The 23236-nt window shown below is 34.6% G+C and overlaps 1 protein-coding gene across 28 annotated transcripts in view; it reads right to left on the reverse strand.

Annotated features, from left to right (window-relative positions):
* Positions 1-23236, reverse strand: part of aop (anterior open) — a 164986-nt gene that overhangs the window by 48206 nt on the left and 93544 nt on the right. Inside the window, exon 4 of one of the 28 annotated variants that reach the window (XR_010949821.1) lies at positions 19926-20947. The exons of the other annotated variants lie outside the window; for them this stretch is intronic. The gene's annotated coding sequence lies outside the window, so the exon portion shown is untranslated. Of the gene's footprint in view, positions 1-19925; positions 20948-23236 lie in introns of those variants that run through there. 28 annotated transcript variants of the gene reach the window in all.

Here is a 23236-nt window from a genome sequence, read left to right on the forward strand (position 1 = left end):
TCTTAACACAGAATGGTCTCGGTCGATGGTTCTACAAATTTGTTTTATGGAACACACACGTACTCTTTTAATATGCCATGTATATTTTTATGTGCACAACTATGTAGGTGTGTATGTATATATGTGTATAGTATACACTGTATACGTCTATGGCTATGTAAGACGCACGTCATAGGTGAGCCTTCTATGTCACAACATAACGGTAACCAACTGTGATTTAAAGTATTTTTTTGGTTATCTGCGTAAGTATACAATTATCGAATATTATACCATAAATGCTTTAGATAACATTGTGCCAAATCGTTAGATAATGAAATAACAAAAAGTATGCGAATGTGTTAATAAAAGAATTTCAAAAATGAGTTCAGTTTTTTTGGTTAATTTTAAAAGATACAAAAATATAAAAATGCTTGAGATCTTAAAACGAGGCTAGACATATAAAGATAAAAAATTTGAATTTAGATAAGTGATCGCCATGATTGAAACTGTAAATGTGTTGGTATGAGTATTATCATCGTATTGGTGGTGGTTTAGTCGTTGATTGACGAGCAATGAGGAAGATATATGCACGCATATTTGTTAACACTAAACGCAAATAACAACAGTCTTCGATAATTTTGATAGGACGTCTGCTCAGCGATTACTTATCGAAAGAGAATAATAGTAAGTACGTCCTCTTGTTTAGATCTTGGTTGTAAAGAAAATATTTACTGCTATAAACTCATCGTTTATAGTGGACCTACCATAGACATGCGATAGTTTCCATGAAGAGTATGAGGAAGTATTTTTATAGAATAATAGTTTTTGAATAGGTATTGACAAAAGTTCCAAGATCATTAATACCACGCAAAGTGAACTACAAAGAAACATCCACATTTGCAGAAACCATTCATACTCTCCATAAAACTATTTACTATGCCCATTGAGTTTGGTTGTTGAGCAAACTTTTGGTAACCATAAGGAATCATTCAGTCTTTGTGAGATATCAGTCAAGGTGTGAGATAAGAATCCAACTGAATAAGTGCAAGATAAGATAAGATAATCCTGGTTATGTGATAGTCTATCTTCACAAATTTCTGAACGCCTTCACAGTAGCAACCACTCCTAATATTTGGGATGATGTTATTCAGAATCAATCTAAAAGTATGGGTTGTCAGTAAAAAGCAGGACTCAATTGTTTGTAATAGATTTTCCTGATCTAAGTTGTGGATGCGAATATAACTAAATTATTACACCTTTATATCGACGTTTCGCTATTCTGTATAACATTTTCGGGAGTTTTGTTTATTTGACTTATTTTGTTTCATTGATTTTCCGACAGCGTGGATAAATGATGTATATTTGAAAGATTTTCCATCATCCCTGGTAAAATTTCGTTTCGTTCTCAGAGAACGAAAATCGACACTGATGATAGCACAACGCCGAAACCTGTTTGTCTCGAAACCAAATTTGACAAGGGTGACGGATAATCGTTCCAATATACATAATTTTGTTTATTTAATAAAAATCTGTCAACAAAAAAATATATTGGTTTAAATTTAGTTAAATTTGTATAGTAGTGAAGAGTTTGTGTTTTCTGGATGTCCAGCTCTCTGAAGATGCCTATACTTTTAGCGTCTTTGTAAGTGACTCATCAATATTTAGTTGAACTCAACAATATCTGCTGGCAGTAAATTTTTACCGAGCAGGTTCTTACTGGTAGTACCCTAACAACTGTTAACAACTGTTGTGATAGATCGATCGAGTGCATATGTAGTTCAAAGTTCAGGCGAACCTGAGAGAGCCAGGCAAATTTTGTAGCTTTAAGATAAAAATGATCAACATGGTAGCCCGACTTATATGGAATTATCTGAATAAGAAACATTGAACTACCACTGTTTCTAATCTCTAAAGTTGAAGCACGACACGAGAAACACTCGAGTGACATAACGTTCTCAAACAAAACGGGCCATAATTCTGAAATCCAAAAAAATCTTAGCTCTCCAATCAATATTGAATATATTTCTCTAAAGGAACTCTATTATAAGTTGTATTCGTACTAGTTCTCTAATAACTCTCGATTATATTACTACTGTAGTTTTCTAGCAATAATCTCGAGTAGAGATTAAACTACTTATCTAAGAAATGCTTCCAGTGAAGGCTATGCAACCATACACTCCTATAAGAGGCCACCATTTCGGCGTACTTTCTTTCTGCTCGACTCATAGCAGTACAGAAATCAGTAAGCTGAAGAAAGAAATAATTGAGAATACTATATAATCATATGGCACTCTTCATTTAGGCGACTTCCTTCAACAGAGCGTTAGGTGGAATCCGGAGTTTTATAAAACAAAGTAGAATACACCATTTCTAGTTTGTTTTATAACGAATCCTAGGCTGCTTAAGAAATGTGGCTGACGGAGACATAAGCCTTTGGGAAGCCTCGGAGTTTGCCGAAAAGCATTAGCGACGTCTATTCTGACTATTTCAAAAATTTAGGCAAAATTGTTTTTTTAGCACCCTATAAAATCAGTGAAGCTAGTTTAATTTATCTATTCGATCATTGATTTGAATAAGTGATATATTCTGGCAAATGTATTCACTGAGAGCACAATTCGTCCATAGAAGTCCTTAACCTATCTGACATCTTTTATTCCAAGTGCACCTTCGTTCATCCCAATCAAGTTGGAAGGGGATGGAACTTTATCGCATATTTCGGCCTACTTTGTTCTATATCGGGTTGTTTTGTGAACATTTCAGGATAAATTCAAGAACACTTACGGACTGTTTTACCTCTTTTTATTTAAACTATTTCGGTGCAAGTTTTGGACCATTTCGGTATTAATTATGGATTGTTTTTGGAATTATTTCGAGTCTATTTCAGGAAAAATTTGGAGCAATTTCGGGATTGTTATATTACATTAGGTATCACAAGGGTATCTCAACTTAAGGATTATTTCGAGACTAGTTTGAAACCATTGTAAAGAGTTAAAGGATTATTTCCGGAACTATTTCTAAACTATTCCTGAAAGAATTGGCAACGATTTTGGGTTTACAATAGCAGTTTAAAAATGGTTTCATAATAGTCTCGATATGATTCTGAACCTTTCCACAAATGATATCAAAAATAATCCCGAAGTGATGCTACAAAATCCCAATATGGTTTCGAAATAACTCCGAAATTAATCTCGAAAAGGAAAAAATTTAAAGTTGTATAGAGAAAACATGGAGAAAATCTTTTTTTTTAACTATTTCGGTGCGAGTTTGGGACCATTTCGGGATTACTTCTGTATTGTTTTTGGAATAATTTCGAGTCTATTTCAGGAACAATTTGGAGCGATATCGTGATTGTTATATTACATTAGGTATCACAAGGGTAACACAACTTAAGGATTATTTCGAGACTATTTTGAAACCATTGTAAAGAGTTAAAGGATAATTTCAGGATTATTTCCGGAACTATATCTGAAACAATTGGGAATGATTTTTGAATTACAATAGCAGTTTAAAAATGGTTTCGAAATAGTCTCTATATGATTCTGAAGTTTTCCACAAATGATATCAAAAATAATCCCGAAGTGATGCTACAACAATACCAATATGGTTTTGAAATAACTCCGAAATTAATCTGGAAAGGGAAAAATTTAAAGTTGCATACAGAAAACATGGAGAAAATCCGAATTTTGCTGCATTTACATGGTGTCGAACTCTAATTTTTTATATTTTTTTAACTCCTTATAAGAAAAGGATTTCAAACTTGGGGAGCACATTTCCAACTGTGCGAGCTATGTGGCATCAATTCAGCGGGTTATTGGACCCATTAGAACTGCACAGTTTTATCATTATGTCTTATGTGTGCTGAGTCATCTATGTAAGTATTTATATATGTATGTAAAGAGGGTTTGGAGTAGCTAAGCATTTTTGCGCGTCCATGAACTCAGTGTAGACTAACTAGCCGAGCATATTCAAAAATTCTAAACCATTTCCGCATTCGTATTAAATTCATTTTTAACAATTTAAAAACAAACAAAAATTTGTGCTTACACAAATTAATAAATAAAGAATGTCTCATGTTAGAAATTCTCATTTAAGAAACACATGTGTACATACTACATGCCCCTTGTAATATAAGTTTTCAGGCTTAGATTACTGTGCTGATTTCGCAATTTCAAGTAAACGCCTAACAACAACTATTTAGCCAAGCAAGCGTCAATCAACAATCAATCACACCAAAGTGAAATTTTTTTAAGAGTTCGTGTTGTTCTCGCGCGCACAAAATTTGCTTCCCACCTAACACTAGTTTTTCATAAGGAATATATTGGCAAATGAATCGTTGTAGATTTGGCCATATGTGTAAATATATTTCTATACTATATAGAAATGTATGTAGGTATATATTCTGCAAAAGATATTTGAATATCTTTACCTTCTTAACATATCAAATATTCATTTAATAAGCATAAAAATTCAAAACCAAGTCAACGACCTGCTTAATAATCAGAAGCGTATGTACATATTTAAATGAACAACTACAACAGCAAAACTAAAAGCAAAAACAAGAAACGAAATATGAAAAACAAAAAAAAAAAAATATTTATAACATCAACTCAAACATATTTACATACGTACAATATACTCAAGAGCGTCTCAAATAAACTATTGTTCTGTGATATGTCCAGAATAAGTAAACGAGATATACAACAACGCGCAAACGTACATTCAAACAAACACACAAATAATAAAAAACAGTACAAAGCAGAATACAAAACTTGAGCTCGAAAGTGGTAAAGTACATAGACGAACAGACAAAACATAAAAAAACAATAATATCAACAAAAGGTATGACTAAATTCCGGGTACTACGAAAAGTGCTTCCTTAGATTTAACCGCCCGCTTCAAATTTCGAATTTCGTTAATCGTCAGTTTGTGAGTTTAGCTTGTTTTTTTTCTTTCTTTGTGTGTTCGTTTTTTGTTTAACTTATTTCATTTGTTCTTTTTTAAGTGATCTACGTGTAAATATCTACAGACATAAATAATCATAAATATGTGAACGTGCTCGGGTCTGCGACGCTCCATTGGGAGGGTTAAGGTGCGCGACAATTGCTTATGTTTTGCTACTTCTGACTCTAATTTGATTTTATTTGATTTGATATGATGTTGTTGTTAGTTGTTGTGACGCTATTAGATGACTAAAACAGGTAAAATGCAGGAAATGTATAGAATTATAAGTAAATATGGCGGATTCCGCACTAAGTCGGGTAGTTCCTTTATGGGACCTACAGATTCAGATATCGCCACTAAGTTGAATAGCTCTTTTATGGAACCAACAGATTTACTCTAATTCTACGTTTCTTTTCAGTCTGTGCGTTATCTGAAATTATTCTATTCAAATGTTATTACCTTTCTATTATTTGTGTGATACCTATGAATCTTTCATTTTCTTTAACAATTTTTTTTAGATTGTGGATGTGATTCTAGATTGTGGTAGTAAAATCTTTGGATGCGTTAATGCGGATATTCGGGCCTATTTTATTATTCTTGTGAACCTGTCCCACAGCGAGTCAGGGGGTTCAGAACATACCCGCTGCAGGTATGCCTGTCTTAAGTGGCGACAAAAATACGAAATTGATTTAAGAGGTTGTGTAGCGCAACCGTTTCAAGGTGTTGCTAGCGCAAAATGTAGTTTCTCCAACGCGATTGTCAACCTCACCTACCCGTGGCGAGTCCTTTTACTTTATCAGACGAGACTCTGGCGACCCCTCACGGATCTGGGGAGTGAGAGAACGTAATGGCCTTGAAGGTTTCATGTGGTCATACTAAATCGTTACCGAGATGGTCGGGCTGGTGCCTTAATTGTGCTTGTTACCGGAGCGTTCCGGATCTTCATCCGGCAAAGGATCATCAATATCGATAACACTCGATAACTCGTTTTGGTGTTTGAGAACTGTAGTATACCCTTTATCTTTATTGTTATTACAGTTATTCTTTTGAAGCTTGTTCAAAAACGCGAGCTTGAAATTCGATAATTAAAACCTCTAAAGATGCTAAAAACCCAGAATACTCCCCATAAAGGAGAAAAATGAAATGCTGAACAGTTTCTGTTGAGTACCCAGAAACATACTACAAGACATCTGATACAAGAGACCTCGCGTCCCAGGAACTTTAGAACTTAGGAAATCATCTCCCTTAGCAGAAAATGAGCATGAAAAGGCATCAGAGACATCCACAAAAAAGAGTCGTACTACTATGCCAGTGATTGCCCAAGGAGAAGCGAGTCACTCTAGCTCAACTTCAATCTGGATACTGATATAGGTTTAACTGTTACTTATCCAGAATCAACCCCAACATACCCAATTGTAAAGCGTTCCCACATGACACTAACCATTTTTAATAGGAATGTGATCTCTCTGCCTGTTGAAACAGCAAGTTTCGTTGGACTCCCGGTAGAGGATATTGATGACAATTTGTGAATGGTCACACCTATTGGATGAGGCAAAGAACTGCTACAACAACAATAACATGCTAATAACCTGGAAACCGAATTCTAATTTAGGGCGCTTTTGGAACGAATTCTGAAATAGGCCGTTATTAAAAATATTTCTAAGATAGGGCGTTTTAGAAACGGCAGCCGAGATAGGGTGAAATTCCACTCAGTAGTCGATACTGTAAAGAAAATTGTTTCGTTTTAATCTACTTTTATGGTAATTCACTTTAGAGCAAGTTTGCGATTTTTGTATGTCCCGACATGGGATCATTAAGGTAATACTTTCTTTGAGCTTTGCCTTTGAGTGTTACTTGTTTGATTATTTTGTAGTCTCTTCTGAGCCGATACGAAGTAAATCTTGAAAACATTGGGAATATTTCAAAGTTTCAATTCGAAAGTTAACCCGATGATTTACATGGAATTCCCCTTTTATCTTAAATATGATTACATACATATGCATGCATAAATGTAAGAGGTAACAACTTTACCTACAAAATGTACTTCAGATCGTCATTTGTAATATTAAGTACTATTCATAGGTGAAATCTTTTCTGTAGCTGTAAGTATTAATTTGTTTCATAATTTTTCGTATTATGCGCAGACTCCAAAGTTATTGGAAAAGGGTTCTGCTATGGGAAAAGTTATCAATACGTTGAAGTCAAAAAGTGTTTATGCTGCTTATAATTTTAACCTTTCATTAAATCTGATTTATTTTTTTGCTTTGATAGGCCTTCATGCCCGATAATAAAGGCAAAGTTAAATTTTCCTCTCTCTCTTACGCACTTCGACGCTCCCACGTCTTCCTCAGGGAGTCTGATAATTCATTAACAACAAATATAAACCTTTTTGTTTTATTTCGTATTTTTTTGGTTGTTTATTTATTGCGATTGAAATGAACAACGCTTGTTGTTTTGTTTTAGCATATTGCGCCTAATTCGACGCCCACTTTACTCTTTGCTTAAATCAATAATTTTTATTGATGTTGTCAGATGAAGCACATTAATATATATTTATGTATGTATTTATATATATGATTATAACTAAATCATTTAGTTTAAGCTAAGCTGATTTCAGTTTAGAACTTCAAACCCGTTTTGGTACCACCTTCCGGGAGGTAACCCATGCGTAATATTTCCACTACAGCGTTTATGGCGTTGTAAACGTTTTTTTTTATTATATTATCTGGACCGATTCAGACGCTTAGGAAGAATAATATTTAGTTCTTTCCGCTGCCGCAGTGTGATGGTGGCATACTCCGTCTACCACATCGAAGATCCTGGGTTCAGGCCCCGGGCAAAACAACATAAAAAGAAGAAAGTTTTTCTAAGCGGAGTCGCCCCTCGGAAGTAATTTGGCAAGCACTCCGAGTGTAGTTCTGCCATGAAAAGCTTCTCAATGATAACTCATCTGCCTTTGCAGATGCCGTGCGGATTCGGCAAAAAAAAATGTCGGTCCCGTCCCGTCCATTTGTAGGAAAATTTAAAAAGAGCACGACGCAAATTGGAAGGAAAGATCGGCCTAAAATCTTTTTGGAAGTAATCGTATCAAAGTACTCAACCGGTATGCACGAAACCTTTACTTCTAAGCGTACTTGGACCACGTTTACACATGCACTATTTTACAATAAATCTTCAATAAATATTTTTAGCTGTGAAATTTTCACGTTTCCTTTTTATTTCGTGCTTTCAATTAGCAATGCCATCCCATAGATGCTTAGTTTTAATTAGGTGTAAACAACTGATGTCAAGAACTGCCTCATGCTGACCTGATGGTGAGTTGTGGTCAAAAGCGTTTCCATCATATATATTATTTCTAATTGCTGCTTTTATGTACGGGTTCCTTTTTCACCCTTATTTGGAATCCAAATCTATAAATAAAGTTTTGGTCGTAAAGATGGATATTCGGGCTATTAGCGAGCTTTAGGTAATTTTGTTCGTAGAGCATTTGTTTCGCTATATTTTATTAAAATAATTTGTTAAAAATAAACGATTGTGAGCTCACAAAGAAATCTATTTGTACTATGGCACTATTGTGAATATTTGCACTGCATTACTGGCAATTGCTATAATACGCTAGATGGCAACGCAAGTCGTAAGTTTTAACTGATTGATAGAACAGCTCATTTTTGTTGATATTTGATAAGAGAATTTTATATTGGTTGCCCAAGATGTGCACGGGTCTGGCTTGTTGTATCATTATACTGAATCGAAGTCGATAGCAGTGTGTAGTAAAATTCCCATTGTTTCACACGACTTTGCATTACTTGTTTATGGAACGTCTTTTGCAAAGGAAAATAAATTGCAAAATATATCGTTGGACAATAAACCTTTCCACTCATCGGTTAATTTAATTGTCACTTTTTAGTCAAAACGATTCATTTATATTGCTTAGTTTGTGATCAAATTTGACTTAGTGAAAACCAGGCATAAGAATATGAAACAAAATCGCTATCTCCAAAACTTGCGATTATTGAAGGTAAAAATTTTTTATGGGAAATCTAGCTTTTTAATTACCGATTGGAATTATGTACATATAGTGTTAACTACTTTGTACTCTTTACTTTAATTTTTAAAATAATTTTAATTGAGTTTTCGTGTTAACTTAAAATTTTGAATAACTTCAAAAAAAGAAAATTCTAATTAGTTGGAAAATATCTAAACTCAAAAATAAACAAAAATAAATTTTTATACTTAAAATCAAAATAAAAGATTTTTTTAAATATCAACTTGAATGTTGATATACCCAACAAGCATTCCTTTAAACGTTTTAAAAAATAATTTTAAATGAATTTGCTTGAACATACGATATATAAACGTTTTAAAAATTTTATTTATTTTGAGTTTTTTAATGAAATAAATTTCTTTTTTTTTTTTAAAGTTCGATGAAATCTCTCTATCATGCCATTTGCTTGGGGATGGTAAGGAGATGTATGAATTTTATGAGAACCTAAAAGTTTAGTTAATTCCGTAAAAAATTTTCAAGTGAATTGTGAACCTTGATAAAGAATGACCTCCCTATGACAACCGCAAATCAATTACCTCGAACATACCCTACTACCAACAATAAGGAGAGAACCAACACAGCCAAAGGGGAGGGAAAAATACACAAATCAGCAGTTCACGTTCCAGGAATTTCGGAAAGAATAAAATTTTCAAAGCTCTATGACAGAGACAAACATCAGATCGCGCCAACTTACAAACACACGCCAAGAAAACCCCACAGCAATACAAAGGATAGAATTCCCAAACAAGAGAAGTCTGGTGTAGCTTACAGGATTTCGTGTAAGGGTGATGGGTCCCACTTATGCGATAAGGTATATGTGGGGACAACAAAAATGAAACTCAAAACAAGGACCTCCGCTCACAAATCAAATGTGAAACTAAGAAGCAGTTTTCGGACAATAAGACGGCATTTTCATCACATTGCAAGGACTCCGGGCACCATCCTGATTTTGATAATGTATCCATTTTACACGAGGAGAAAAATTACGGCAAACGATATACTTCATAAATGCTGCACATTACGAACACCCCTAATGACACGAAAATGAATTATAATTATTTTAAAAATTAAAGTAAAGAGTACAAAGTAGTTAACACTATAGTACACAAGTTTAGATAATCTTCAAGACCTAGATTATCTAAATTTTTGTGCTTAATTCCTAATGGGCATATAAAAAGCTTATGTACCATATTTTCGTTGTGGTTTTTCTTGCGTGCGAGGGGTTATGGGCGTGCATAACAACTAACAAGGAGCTAAGTGTCTTCATTGTCCATGTGTAAGGGATTGACGGACTTCGAGGAAATTTTAAAGAGATGAAACTGCATTATATATTCTTCGACCACCTTGGGACTACTTCGGTACATTTCGTGAACATTTCGAGACTATATTGGAACCAATTCGAAACAAATTTAGGAACGCTTCCGGATTACTTTAGGGATCATTTGGGACAGCTCCAGGATCCTGTCGAGACTATTTTAGTTTTCGAAATTCGTCTGCAGTAGCTTAACAATCAGCCAACAGTAAAATAATGTCGATATGATTTTGTACCTTGAGTTTTGGATGTGCGTAATGAAGAAGCCGGCTTTACGTGCTTTCCATGTTATTCTACCGAACTGTTGTTGTTGGGTGCTAAACAGAGCATCACTGTAGTTCGTTGGGAGCTTTACAGAGCCATAAGACATTTTGTGCGGGCATCTTAGATAACAAAAATCTGCCTTCCTCACATTAATTACTTTGCAGATACGTTATTTGTGGACATCTAACGAAATAAAATGTTTCCTACTTAGATTACTGCAGGGTTAATTTTTTTGTATGTATGACTATATACATATATGTATATATATATATAAATTTGCAATGACGTTGAACTCAAAATTTTTGCTGATTAGTCAAATTTGAAACAAGCAAAGTAGTTGTAGACATAATAAAAATTTGCTTAAACATCGATCGCGGGCGACGCGCACTCAAGATAGCAACAAACAAGTAATGGATAGCGATAGCGATAGCAGCGCGCTAATCTAACAAGAAGCTAGTGAACTTAGGTGACTGACACAAAAAAAAGCTATAAGAAAAGGTAGTAAGAAGAACCTTTTGTTGACTTCAGTTTGAATACTTAAAAACCAGAAAGGTTATCGAACGTTTGATATAATTAATTTTTTTCACATTAAACATTATTAATGCATAAATGGTCTTAACAAAATCCATACATTAGACTGTGCAAAAAAAACCACAATGTTGTAAAAGACTGCGTCTTAATTAGAAGTTTATGTTGAGACAGTCAGGTAACACATTTTTTTACTAATTTCTTTAACGATCTAAGTACGCCCGCAATTGCTTTGTTATAATAACATCCGATTTTTAAAATTGATATATCATTATTTTTGGCTAAAGATGCTCTACATTCAATTTTAATGGTCCTTTGAAGTTTGTAGTAGCGTTGACATTGTTTTGTATACTAAAGAAGTTGAAGCCCCTTGGCTTCTCCTTTGTCCCAATTAAGAAAAAAAACGTTATGTGTAAACTGAAACTGCAGAACTTAAAGGACATCAGAAGGAATGATAGATCATATAAATTTTAGAAGTCTAATGTGAAATAGAAGTCGTATTTGAAAGAACAAAAAAATTTTTTTTATAACATTTAAGGTTTTATGGGTAGAGCCTACAACTCTAGATACCCGAGCAGTTCGATGCTCGTTCGAAGGTCATTAATTGCTTGTCGGTACCATGATGCAACAAACCAGACAGGGTAAACTCAGAGAAAAACGCCGTTATAAAATCCAGCACAATCCAAAACCGGACTCAATTCAAGCTTTTCATGTTCTCACTTTTTTGTTCTTGAAAAACGAACGACCTGTTCTTAAAACAACAATCTTGTTCTTGAAAAAAAAAACGGCTGATCTTAAAATGTGAAGAAATGTTCTATTAATGGGAACGATGTCTCTAAATTAAGTACAATGTTCTTAAATTAAGCGCAAGAAAAAAGAAACGGTACAATAACATTTGGCACAAGCCAACAAGCAGAGTAGTGGCCCAGCGGCTATGATGTTCCGGTTGCGTTCGTGTGGCGCGAGTTCGATCACCGTCAAACTCAAAAGTTTTTTAAAACAATTTTTGTATCTTCTATTTTTTTTAACTCTATTTTTCGTTCAGTTCCAATCACATATGCACAGGTAATTCTCAAACTTGTTATGAAATGTTTTAAGTATATATTCAGATTGCCTCATCAAATAAGGAGAATTTCTCAATAAGAGATATATATGAAAAAATGCATATAATGCGTCTTTTTTCATCTTTTGGATTTTAATAATAGTTTTCTTGTTATTAATATTTTTTATTAATGACAAAAAAATAATTATTAATAAAAAAATGGGTGCTAATTGCAAAAATTACCTTCCTAATAACACCAATGATTAAGCACAAATCTTTCTTGAATTGAGACCAAAACTCTTAAATCGACCACAAATCGCTCTCGAAGCGTGAGAACGATAAATCTTAAATCAAGCCCAAGTAGCGCTTGAAATGAGCACAAAAGGTTCACACATCAATACCAAACTGGTCACAAAATACGAACGGTGTGCTGTTCTTAAAACAAGCCCATCGGTCACGAGTTAAGAAAAAACGTACTTTGCAGACTTTTGTCAACGAATGTTCTTAATTTTGAACTTGTTTGGTTCGTTTTAGAACGATTTTTTCTCTGAGTGTAGATAAAAATTACAAAATGGAGTCGCATTTGACTTGATTTAAGTGTGGCGTCTTGACTTATCTGCAGCACTGTTTTTGTTTTCAGTATCATAAATCAGATCTTTATTTCAAACAGTTTTGGCTAACCCTGGGTGCGTTTAAATCAATATGAAATACTCTCAGCTGTATGATCAAACCCGACAAACGTTGTGCTGACTATTTCTATCTATTCACCTGCCTCTCCTCTATCTCATCCTCTTCTTCCTCTATTATTTCCTCTCCCATCTGCGGTCACATTCTTCCCCTCTTTTCCTCTTACTACTCCTGCTCTAGCCCTCTCACTATTGCTCTTGTTCTTAGCCTTATGTTGTACTTACTCTTCCTGTTAACCTCTTTTCCTGTTTTTTCTCAAACTACTACCTTTGGCCTTACTTTTACTCTCACTCTCCTCCTTACTCTTGTTCCCTTTACTTTCCTGTTTCTCCTGCAGGTTCATCCATTTTCACTTCTCCATTTTCCCTTTTTCTTTTCTCTTTTCTTTCTGTTTCCCTTCTCCAATTTAGATATACATACTTATGTATGTATTTGTTAGTAAAGTAGTAAAAAGAGTATCAAAATATTACTAAAAAATTTCCTTCCCTTCGTTTTTCACGACCGGATTATAAGGGCCGTCAATTTGTTGTTGTTATACTACTAACTTCACCTGTCTGGTTGTATTTTAATATAAACTTCAATTTTTTTCAGTTTTTTTGGTCCTTAAACACAGAGACCCAGTCTAATACACATACGTCTCTATGATATCTTGAAATGACTTCAGTTGGTCAAGCACCGCGAATAACACGAAATAGATAAAGAAAAAACAATTAAAAAGCATTGACTCAAAAATCAACAAAAAAGGTTGTTCAAATCGATTAGTCGCAGCGGAACTATTTTGCTGCTTCCACAGCTACTGATGCTAAAGCTAGCAGCTATTTTTAATGATGATGAGATTTGATACGCTGCGGTAAATATACTTTAACAGCGCAGATAGAAAAGGTGCTTCTTTTTGTAGTTAAAAAGAAAAATAGGTGAGAATTCCATCCTTATAAATAGTTCACTACAATATTTATCTCACTTCAGGCAAACGAATGCGCACACGCACTATGGCCACTTATGGCTCTTTTGTGAAAAAAATGGACTCTATCATGTTAAGCTTTTAGCGGTTTATTGCTTTAAACGATGCTCAAATCTTTGTTAAATTTTATTTTTTGTGTTTAGCCGAAACTCAAGTGCTTTTGTAGGAATTTTCAGCGAGTACAAGTACTCGTGAACTTATTGTAAACAAAACAGTTTTTAACTTATCTTTGTGGGTTTACAACCACTTAAAATTGATACACCAATTTGAAATTTTATAGTTCATTTTAAATAAAAAATACCACTATTTATTTTCGTTAAAACCTTATTATAAAAATTATTTTATGGTACAAAGCCCGAAAGTATACTTGCGTTTTCGTTTTTAAGTATTTTTATGGAATGAAAATTTTTTGATTATAATAATTTCAAAATCTTAATATATAAAAATCACGTGTCACAATCTTTGGCCACGATGGACTCCTAAACTACTAAACCGATTTCGAATTTGTTTTGCCCACCGTGTGTAGTTTGGTCTAACTTGAAATATAGGATAGGTCATATCTCAGTCTGTAGTCGCAATATTATTTTATTGCAAATTTTTTACTTGTTTTGTACTTAATAATAAAATGTTACGTATACGCACCGGCACTCACATTTTCAGGGGTGCGGATATACTTCCGTGTAATTGGTTGGCGTTTAATTAAACAACGTGCTTATCAATAAAAAATATTATAGCGAATGATATCAAGTATAGCACATCACCAGGCCCGCCGAGAGGGTGGGGGGTTTCTGAGGGTGCCCGCGATTTAGAGGTACTATGACATTTTTTTTAATTCAGGAGAGTCTTTAGTTGTTCCATGTGCAATTTTTAAGTGAAATATTATAGTGAAGTGTGAAAAATAAAAATCTAAGTTCGGGTGTAACCAAACATTACATAATAAGCTGAGAGCTATGGAGACAAAATAAGGGAACATCACCATGTAGGAAAATGAACCTAGGGTATCCCTGGAATGTGTTTGTTTGACATGTGTATCAAATGGAAGGTATTAAAGAGTATTTTAAGAGGGAGTGAGCCATAGTTCAATAGGTGGACGCCATTCAGGGATATCGCCATAAAGGTGGACCAGGGTTGACTCTAGAATTTGTTTGTACGATATGGGTATGAAATGAAAGGTGTTATTGAGTGTTTTAAAAGGGAGTGGGCCTTAGTTCTATAGGTGGACGCCTTTTCGAGATATCGCCATAAAGATGGACCAGGGGTGACTCTAGAATTTGTTTGTACGATATGGGTATTAAATGAAAGCTGTTAATGAGTATTTTAAAAGGGCGTGGGCCTTAGTTCTATATGTGGACGCCTTTTCGAGATATCGCCATAAAGGTGGACCAGGGGTGACTCTATAATGTGTTTGTACGATATGGGTATCAAATAAAGGTATTAATGAGGGTATTAAAAGGGAGTTAGCCTTAGTTCTATAGGTGGACGCCTTTTCGAGATATCGCCATAAAGGTGGACCAGGGGTGACTCTATAATGTGTTTGTACGATATGGGTATCAAATAAAGGTATTCATGAGGGTATTAAAAGGGAGTTAGCCTTAGTTCTATTGGTGGACGCCGTTTCGAGATATCGCCATAAAGGTGGACCAGGGGTGACCCTAGAATTTCTTCGTACGATATGGGTATCAAATTAAAGGTATTAATGAGAGTTTTAAAAGGGAGTGGTGGTAGTTGTATATGTGAAGGCATTTTCGAGATATCGACCAAAATGTGGACCGGGGTGACCCAGAACATCATCTTTCGGGTACCGCTAATTAATTTATATATGTAATACCACGAACAGTATTCCTGCCAAGATTCCAAGGGCTTTTGATTTCGCCCTGCAGAACTTATTCATTTTTTTCTACTTAATATGGTAGGTGTCACACACATTTTACAAAATTTTTTCTAAAGTTATATTTTGCGTCAATAAACCAATCCAATTACCATGTTTCATCCCTTTTTTCGTATTTGGTATAGAATTATGGCATTTTTGTAATTTTCGATATCGAAAAAGTGTACGTGGTCATAGTCGGATTTCGGCCATTTTTTATACCAATACAAAGTGAGTTCAGATAAGTACGTGAACCAAGTTTAGTAAAGATATATCGATTTTTGTTCAAGTTATCGTGTTAAGGGCCGAGCGGAAGGACAGACGGTCGACTGTGTATAAAAACTGGGCGTGGCTTCAACCGATTTCGCCCTTTTTCACAGAAAACAGTTATCGTCCTAGAATCTAAGCCCCTACGAAATTTCTCATGGATTGGTAAATTTTTGTTCGACTTATGGCATTAAAATATCTTACACAAATTAAATGAAAAAGGACGGAGCGACGCCCATTTTGAAACTTCTTTTATTTTTGAATTTTGTTGCACCATATCATTACTGGAGTTGAATGTTGACAAAACTGACTTATATACTGTAAAGATATTAAAATTTTTGTTAAAATTTGACTTAATAAAAATTTTTTTTTTAAAGTGGTGTGGTCGTTCTCCGATTTTTATTAAGAATACATAAAGTAATAGGAGTAACGTTGCTGCCAAATTTCATCATAATACCTTCAACAACTGCCAAATTCCAGCTTGCGAAACTTTTAAATTACCTTCTTTTAAAAGAGGGCGGTGCCACGCCCATTGTCCAAAATTTTACTATTTTTCTATTTGGCATCATAAGTTCAACTCAACTACCATGTTTCATCGCTTTATCCGTCTTTGGTAATGAATTATCGCACTGTTTCGGTTTTTCGAAATTTTCGATATCGAAAAAGTGGGCGTGGTTATAGTCCGATATCGTTCATTTTAAATAGCGATCTGAGATGAGTGCCCGGGAATCTACATACCAAATTTCATCAAGATTCCTCGAAATTTACTCAAGTTATCGTGTTAACGGACAGACGGACGGACGGACCGACATGGCTCAACAACATTTTTTTTCGATACTGATGATTTTAATATATGGAAGTCTATATCTATCTCGATTCCTTTATACCTGTACAACCAACCGTTATCCAATCAAAGTTAATATACTCTGTGAGCTCTGCTCAACTGAGTATAAAAAGAAAGGCTAAAATGTGTGCTAGTTGGTCGCCGGTGTTTGAAGAGATACGTCGATCGATTTTGTTCAAACTTTCACACAAGTTGCGTAAACCTCACGAGGTGGTTACTACATAGGTTTGGTTGCGATCGACGTATAGGGTCTCGAGATATAGGCCGAAACGCGGGCCAGTGAATGTCTAGACAGTGTTTATACAATATGGATATCAAATGAAAGCTGTTGATGAGTGCTTTAGTACAGCGTAATATGTTATCCAGAGACGGACTGGGACTGGGATTAGGACTAGGACTGGGACTGAGACTCGGAGTGGGACTGGGACTGGGACTGGAATAAAATACATACACCCCTCTGGGACAGGCAATAAGGGATGCAGAAGAATGAGAAGAAATTGATAGAAGAGAAAAGAGAGAAGGAGATTGAGAAAGAGATAGAATGAGACGAAGATGGAGATAGATGAAGTGAAAAAGACGGAGGGAGGAGTGAATAAAAGGATTAGGATAAAGGATTAGGAAAAGTGAAGGAAAAACCTTATTAAAATGTATGCAGATAGGCCAAATTTAGGGCAGGACAACGGCTGCCGGGTTTTCTAGTTGAAATATAAAAAATTAACAAGAACAATTCATTCAATTTCTACAAAGTAGTTTTATATAAAGTTGAACATAAATATAACTAATATTAATATCATAAATTAAGATAACATAACCCTACAATCTTTTCAATGCGATATCAAGGAAGTATGAAACAATTTGTTTAAATATTTCAGATAACTGACAATTTTTTTTGAATAAAAAACTTGTTTCAATTTATTTCTAGTTTGAAATTCGAACCACAACCCAATTATTGGCATTTCCTTAATTTTGTCTACAAGCGTTTCTAGGCTTGGTATTTACTGCATCATAACCGTAGGTCAGGACTCACTGTAACATCTCTCAAACCGAATTTACTGGCACGGTTTTCAACAATACTTACTCGTACGTGGTTTCAAAAAAGTGCACGGTTCCAAAAAGTACCCGTATCCGACAAAGTACCCGGTTCTAAATAAGTACCCGTATCCGAAAATGTACCAGTTCTAAAAAATTATCCTGGTAAAAAAAAATTCGATTCTGAAAAAGTACCCCAAAAACGTATAAATTATAAAAAATTACCCGGATACTAAAAAGTACCCAGTACTTAAAAAAAGTTCGTTTTATATATATGTAGGAGAACTATGTTTACCGTCTTGTGCCACGATACGTATATACATATTTAACAATTTTTTTCCGAAGGGTGCGTATAATAGACACTTTAATTCCGAAGGGTGATTCAGATTTTCCTACATACATGGTTTGAAAAATTACACATATGGAAGAAAATCTGAATAACCCTTAGGAAAAAAATTGTCAAAAAGCAATTTGAACCTTGAAAAACCTATAACTTGTACTTTGTTAGACTAAAATTGTTGGGCTATAAAACTACATACTCGAAATAATTCAGAGAACTCAAACAAAAAAAAAATGGTAACATTCGTATAGTTTATCGAAATTGTTTTTGAGATTCGTTTGTTGATAAAACGTAGTTTTTCGCAAAAATTTAGTCTATCAGTCCACGATCCTTATCAAAATCCTTATTATGACAAGAACAATCCATTTGCCGAATTTCGTGAAGACAACTCAGACGGTTTTGGATTTATGAATAAAAATATTTATAAAATTGATGCTATCAGGATTGGGCGATATCACGCCTTCCTCTAACCACTATCTCAAACTTAGCCTGCCTCTCCCATTTCTATTCTCTATTTTTACCATTACCTCAAAATATCACTTTCTCTGCCCCTACCTTTATCTTATCTCTATCTTTACCTTTGCCTTAGCCTACCACTTACTCTGCCTATCCCATTTCTATTCTCTATATTTACTACTTCCTCAACCTGTCAGCCGGGTAGTCATATGGCTTTTACACAAGTATGATTACAGCTACTTCATATCGCGTCAGAGTACCCCTGCAACGAAAACGAGAGTCTGCTACGCAAAGCATAAGTTTCGCAATACAGGTACTAATAGCAACACTCTTACCATCAGCGCTTAAGTTTGAGCTATATGAATTTAAATTAATTACTCTAAGCAGCGAATATTTCAGAACCATCTACGACTGAACCAGTTGAGAACGTTCTCAAAATGTGTGCAAAACGAGGACAATTGTCATTTCTTTGGACATGACATAGTTAGAAGTTTCTCTTAATGACATAGCTTTGCGCAAGCGCGTAACAAGTACGATTCGCTGCGGGGGTGGGTGTTATGTTTTTTAACTTTTACTTGTTTAAAGTCAAATCCATTAATTTTTTTTAATTCGGTATGAGTACATATAGTTGCCTTAATACACGAGGCACTAACAAACAAATTTAAAATTTTAAAGGATTTCAGCACCTTATAGATATGACTTTTTCAAAGTGGCATGATTTCATTGGTTATTTCAACAGCGAGCAACTGTGAATATTATGCAAATGCGTCAGCCAATTTTAAAGAGAAGGGTCAATTATACTTACATAGCATAACAGGGCACAGCAACATCGCTCTCACAAACAATATCTGATCTATGGGATTTGCGTGTACTTGATTAGACTACGCAGTGCATTGCATTGCCACTGCATGAAAGTCTGTTGAATTTTGATTTCCATGTAGGTATGCGCTATGCGCGCGACTCTCACTCTTCGCGCTGTTAACATTGTTATTGCAAAGAGTGTAAAAATGAGCATAACTCTCAGAGTAAAGGCTCCATTACTGATACTTAGCATAGACTTGACTTGGCTTGAGAACTGTCACTTACCCTGCAAAAATTGCTGGATTACGTGTTCCATTTTCTTCATGTTGGAGTACTCTAACAATGCTCCTTTGCAATGCGTTTGCGGACCACCATCAGCCGATCATTGCTCGTTTTTTAACGACCGTGATCACGACACGATGACGATCGAACAGAGTTGCCAAAAGTAAAATATTGCATACAAATAACTGATAATAAAATTTTACTATGGCAACTCTGTAAATGCAACCGCGCACTGGTTTTATGTATACATACTATAGTATAGAGAAATATTAGTTTCTTTATTCACGCAAATGCTAAATAACATAAGAATATTCGTAGTAAAAAATATAAAAGTTGTATTGCCCCTCTTCATTTATCTTCATTTTAAATTAAATTCACTCCGATAATTCTTTCCGACACAATTCCTCTCCATGGAGTACTACAGTGAAAGTACTTTGGAAAGTACTCTCACGTATGTACTCTATGGAATACACACAAACAAAGCGAGAGTGGGATCACCTACTCCTCTCCTAGGACATCGCAATGTTAATTGGAGCACATTTTTTGTATGAATACAGATTAGTTTTGGAATACTCCTTTACTCCCAAAGGAGTATTCCTTACATTATTTATTGAGTACTCGCGTTTTTTGAAGGTTACTGTTCTGTTAAATGAACATTGCCTGTTACTGATTGCTCAAAACTTATCAACACTTAACTTGGCTTAGAAGTCTGTTGAATTTTGATTTTCTATGTAAGTTCGAAGTGACGTTTACATTTTGAGATGCCATTTGTTTGTTTCCATTTCATTTTGACATTTTGTCATACAAATTGACATTTATTGAATATGATGCCAGATTGTATGCGCTAAGTGGAGTATAATCAAGCCTAAGTTACCAAGTTTACGCCAAGTCAAGTCAAGTCTATGCTAAGTATCAGTAATGGGGCCTTAAACCATATTGCTTGCTTGTGTTTGTGTATATTTTACACACAAACTTTATTTGTGTGTGTGTTTGCCCTTGTCAGTGATAGTCTATGTACGCTACGTAAAGTATAATCAGATCTATGTTTCACATGCTATGTACTGTTTTGACATGCAATGCGCTGTAAGTATAATTAGACCTAGAAACATTCGCTCACGGCACTCACTTTTTTGTTCTTATGACCATGTTGCCACAAAATTCATTTTCTATTGTTCACAGAAATCTGTTATTTTAACCGTTTTCATTTCTCAAAGTGACAGTACTAATTGCTAAGTTAATAAACCTATGGCTTACCTATGATTGGAATCGACTTGGGTGATTTTAATCAAATTTATGACTTACCTGTAAAGAGAGAAAAGAAACAAATAAAAATTTAGTAAAAGCCTAATGAAACATTAGATCAGGTCGATGAAGAACTACAGGTATCATTAAATCTAAGAAGGTAAGGTATCATTGAATCTAAGAAGGTAAGAGTTTCATACATTGTTTTTTTTTTGGGCAATGCATTTTCCGAGTCATGATATATGATATATATATATTTATATATATATTACCTCGAGATCAATTTATTGTTGCGACAATATATTGGGATTATTCTCAGGAGAGTGGTGTGCAGTATGAAATAAAGTTCTCCCATGCACAAAATGCGTAACGGATTGACGAAGTTAGATCAAATCTTGTAGGACCATTTAGAGATTGTTTTCTGATTATTACGGAATGACTTTCGGAACAATTCAGGAATATTTTTATGGGCTATTTTGAAACTATTTCGATGCAATTTTAGGGCATTATACGGATCACTTCTGGATTATTCTCGGAAATATTTCGAGATTACTTCAAGATCAATTTGGAACAATTACAGGATCATTACGGGATTATTTTTTGAATTATTTCGAGACTATTTCGGGAACGATTTTGAAATTTATTTGCTTCCCCATAACGGAAAATCGTTACGAAATAATGAGTATATTAAATACCTATATATTTTCAAAGTAAGGAATTACAATATCCGCATAAGGCTCGGTTCTTGTACATGGGTGATGGGTATTTCTTTGAGAAAATCCAGAAAAACTGTAAATAGTTGGTAGCAGTCAAAGATAGTTCGTTGCGAGATACCTTGGAAAAAAGGTGTAAGTTAGCGATAGAGAACTTTATTGTAGTACCCGGCTTTAGATTTGTCAAGCGCTTAGGAGTCGTAGTCTAACATGTGGAATGGGCCATCGATACTGCAATAGTTCTAAACCTGCGAATATCACAATGAGAGAAGTAGAGATAGTGAGCTTTTAAGAGACGGGAAATGATGAAAGAAGACACACTCCTCGGACGGCCTGGAGATTTAACCGCTAAGTCCATATGTACACTTATACACCAGTAAGCAGAGAGAGAGAGAGAGAGACAGTTGGACAGTGAAAATATTAAATATACTCGCGCTTCGACAACTAGGAAGCAATAAGTGTAGGGAATGAGCTGTACTACACAAATTCAAAAAATATGAGTGTAAGAAGAAGTGATTAAAAGTTCAAAGGGATATCAAAAAGTAGGACTACTGCGAAAAGCCAAAAAATAGCTGACTAACAGACTTCATCTTATTGCAAACCTCTGAGTGAGTAATTTCCAACAGTTGCGCTGGAGAACTGAAAAGAGAGAAAGAGAACACCTTGTTCGGGATGATGAGGAAACCAGGTAGGTCAAACCGCTACCATCTTTTTACTCAATGAGTTGGCACAATGCCGACAATTTTATTGGTGAGATGACAGCGCTATATTGAAATGGCGCACAAGTGCACGGAATGAGGTATGGGATAAAAAGAGAAAGAGCTCCTCAATACTAAAGGCGAAGATATGTAGCGCATGTGTGGTACCGTGTCGACCGACTATGCTGCTGGGCTAAAAACTTGAGCCCACATTTTATACCCTTCAAGAGATTCAGTGATTTTTCAAACTTTTTTGGACTAAATTGGAAACCTGCCAATTTACTACTGCACTTTTTAATGTTTTTCGGTTTAAATTGTAATCTTAATTGAACACCCATGTTTAAAATCTCGAAATTGTTTAAAAAGAAAACCGAAAAAGTTTAAAAATTTCAAGATTAGAAATAACACCGAAAAATTATAAAAACATCAAATATTAAAAATTTTCAACAAAAATAAAAATGAAAAAGTTTGAAAAATATAATAGTAGAAACTTGTATACACTTCCAGTTTTGAAATAAAGACGAAAAAGTTTAAAAAAATCTAAAAATAAAAACTTGTATGAACTTCTGGTTTTGAAATAAAACCAAAAAAGTTAAAAAAAAATCTAAAAATAGAAACTTGTAAACAGTTTTGGTTTTGAAATAAAACCGAAAATTATAAAAAATCGAATAACATAAATTTGTATGCGCTTCTGGTTTGGAAATAAAACCGAAAAATATGTATTTAATTAGCGAGCTTTGCTCATATTGCTTTATACAATGGTTTTTGTAATTGATATTAGAGAAAAATTGTAAGTTTACAAACGGCGATGGTTACTAGGACATGTTTCTGAATTTCACTTCTCCATCAGCTAGCTTTTCGGGAGCTGAGCGTTGAACTCGAATCAACATTCATATCAGTGCAAGCCTTTAGCTGCTAAGCCATATGAATGTCCCGTT

Source organism: Eurosta solidaginis, chromosome 2 (genome assembly GCF_040869045.1).
Source record: "Eurosta solidaginis isolate ZX-2024a chromosome 2, ASM4086904v1, whole genome shotgun sequence".
NCBI classification, from domain to species: domain Eukaryota; kingdom Metazoa; phylum Arthropoda; class Insecta; order Diptera; family Tephritidae; genus Eurosta; species Eurosta solidaginis.